The sequence below is a fragment of the Suricata suricatta genome, chromosome 16 (genome assembly GCF_006229205.1).
Source record: "Suricata suricatta isolate VVHF042 chromosome 16, meerkat_22Aug2017_6uvM2_HiC, whole genome shotgun sequence".
Classification (NCBI taxonomy): Eukaryota; Metazoa; Chordata; class Mammalia; order Carnivora; family Herpestidae; genus Suricata; species Suricata suricatta.
In genome coordinates, this window is record NC_043715.1 from 54,453,906 (window position 1) to 54,456,909 (window position 3,004).

Genomic DNA, 3,004 nt, shown 5'->3' on the forward strand with positions numbered 1-3,004 from the left:
CTGTCTCCTTTCTCCTCACATCCCAGACGTCCTTCTTTTGTTCCAGAAAGATGACCAGGTCTGGCTTTGACACAATAAGACCTGTTTATTAGAAGAAAAAAGTATGAGTGTTGTTGGGGATCCTGACTTCTGATCCACTATTGTGCTTAGTAGAGAAGAGGACATAGGAGCATCCTAGAAACTATTTCCCAAATGCTGTGGTCCAACAACCCCTTTAGAACACTCAGGAGGAATTTTCCATGTTCAGATCTGGACCTCCACTTCTGAATATTACCATGACAAAAATGGGAGAAATTGGTATTTAAGATGTCAGAAATACCATTTTATACCACTCAACATTTAGAATTGCCATTAATCTACAGAAATGATGTTACTCTAAGGAAAGGGAAGCTAAAGTTGAAAAGGAAACACCAGGAAGATTTTTCTATGTACAAATCCCTACTTCTTCCCTGACTGCAGGGATGTCAATTCCAGGCATGCAAAGTGGAAGATGCTGAGAGACGGTCTTCAAAGGAAGAAACAAAACCCGAGTGTGGTCTGGGAAGTCTGGAGGCGTCATCTCACCCAAGAAGAGGAGGTGTCCGTAGTTCTCTAACATCACATCCCTGTACAGTTCCCGCTGGCTGCGGTTCAGGCATCCCCACTCCTCCTCACAGAATTCTATGGCCACATCCCCGAAGGTCAGCAGTCCCTGCAACAAATACCACAGTTACCAAGTGGCCATAGGCAGCATTCATAATGGTGTGTAAAATGAAAGAGGGAGTTAATGTCACCAGCTGGACCCCAAGATTGGACCTTCACAGCTTATGTGCTTATACCCCCCAACCTTAGTCACACATTTTAACCTCTTCTTTCCACCTTATCTTTTACTTCAGGCAAAGCACCCCATGGGCACAGTCTCCTGTAGTGGAAACAAATCATCCAACAAAAGGGAATGACTGCCCCGAGGATGAGATGACCTGTGTTAAACCTGATCCCTACCAAGTACTGGATTAACCCCTGACTCCCTCCTAAGCAAATGGATAATAGAGTAAACCATGGAGTGAGGTACAGTTACCTTCACCTCATCATATATATATTTTTTTTTCTTAATATTTCATTTCTTAGAGCATAAGTGAGTGGGGGAGAGAGAGAAAGAGAAAGAGAACTAAGGAGAAAGAGAAAGAGGAAGAGAGAGGAAGAATTCCAACCAGGGTCCATGCTTAGAGTAGAGTCCAGTTTGGGGCCTGATCTCAGGACTTTGGGATTGTGCCCTGGGCCCAAATCAAGAGGTTGAAGCTCAAGGGACTGAGCCACCCAGGAGCTCCCTTTTACCTCATTATAATACTAAAACCTCCACCCAAGAGGGAGCACAAATCTCATTTCCTATGAAATGTACAGAATATGTATACACCTGTTTTCTTAAGGCTCCTGGGCAACCTTACACTCAATCTACATGAGACAATGGCCTCCCCCTTCTAAATATCCACCTGCCCCCTAAATGAAAGGGCACCCTTCCCCCTTCTTCTGTGAGACTGCTTTGGAAGTTACTCCCTGTGATCTCTTTATTTCTTGTAAGTCATTTTTTTGTCTCATATCCTGACCTGGTATAGTTTTTTTGTGACGCACCAAGGACTGACCTTGTGTTAGTTCAGTAGTATTAGTTCTGGCTTAGGTGAGTTTCCTGCTTTATGAAATACAATTATTTGTAACACAGTCTTATCCTCAATATAGTCTTTACTTTTGAGGTAAGAACCTTTATAAATACTGCATTTATTCAAGAGGATTTGTAAATCGAAGGCTTCAACTTAAATATACATTTTTAATACTATATTTACATCGTACAGCGCATGTGGTATATATTTCTTAAATGGAACGTTTTGGTGAGTTACAAATGTATTTAGCATATTCTAATGTGAATTAGAATCACAACACCACATTGGAGATCTTGTTAAAATGCAGATTCTGTTCAGGAGTTCTGGGATGGGGTAGGCGTCTGCATTTCTAACATGGCGTTAGTCTACGGACCAACAGATACATATTTCAATAACAGACTGGAAGAACCCAAAGGCAGGAATCTTGGAGGATTTGGAACTGAATGGGTTTTATTCCAATTATAGGTTCTGTTAGAGTAAGAACAAAGGAAACAGGCATTTCCAAGCATTTGCTGGTTAGTGGAGAGCATCTAACAGCTTCTCATAAATTAAGGGAAAACAAGTAATAATAAGCTATGAGAATAGTCAAATTATTCTTCTATTTTTAGTCGATATTTTGTCAATCATCCAGTATTTGGTAGGGATTAGGTTTAACACAGGTCATCTCACCTAGAGCTGACCTAAAATGACACACGTCAATATATAGAGGGGACCCTCCAAAGCAATGTTCATAACAGGTGTCAAAGCTTAGAAGAACAATGGAAAGAAATAGGTACGCACACAAAATTGGTCTACCTTTATACATTCCATACCCATATCCATAAATATAGAAAGAAGTGGTATAGACAGTAAATGTGACAAGGTAACAAAGTGTAATGGTGACTAAAACATTTTCCATGAGGGACACCTGGGTGGCTTAGTTGCTTAAGTGTCCACCTCTTGATTCCAGCTCAGGTCATGATTTCATAGTTTAGGAGTTCCATTCCCACCTCAGGCTCTGTGCTGACAGTATGGGATTCTCTCTCTCTCAAAAAAAAAAAAAAATTTTCAATGACATGAAACTCCTAAACCTAGTTGTAGATGAGATGATGCTTAGGTCTTTTAGTCACACTATGAACACAAACTCATGATATAAATAAAAGTTATTATTTCTGAGTCTAAAATGATGGGCACTATCAGAAAAATTTTCATCATTAGCACAGAAGGCTGACATATAGTTGTATAATTTTGATAAGCATCCAGTAAAGGCGGGTGCTTCCATTCTTATTTTAGAGGTTTATATTGTGAGAGAGAGCATGGGTAGGCATGGTGTGTGATAGGGGGAGAGGCAGAGAGGGAGAGAACCCCAGGCAGGCTCCAGGCAGTGACTG

General features: G+C 40.8%; 1 protein-coding gene and 1 long non-coding RNA gene across 2 annotated transcripts in view; one reads left to right on the top strand and one right to left on the bottom strand.

Annotated features, from left to right (window-relative positions):
* Positions 1 to 3,004, top strand: part of LOC115281187 (zinc finger protein 345-like) — a 486,358-nt gene that overhangs the window by 454,143 nt on the left and 29,211 nt on the right.
* The window catches only part of LOC115281213, a 17,157-nt gene continuing 14,153 nt past the window's right edge, over positions 1 to 3,004 (bottom strand). Inside the window, exons 2-3 of the long non-coding RNA XR_003904158.1 lie at positions 565 to 691; positions 1 to 81 (exon numbers count right to left, since the gene is read on the bottom strand). This is a non-coding gene — a long non-coding RNA (uncharacterized LOC115281213). The remainder of the gene's footprint in view (positions 82 to 564; positions 692 to 3,004) is intronic.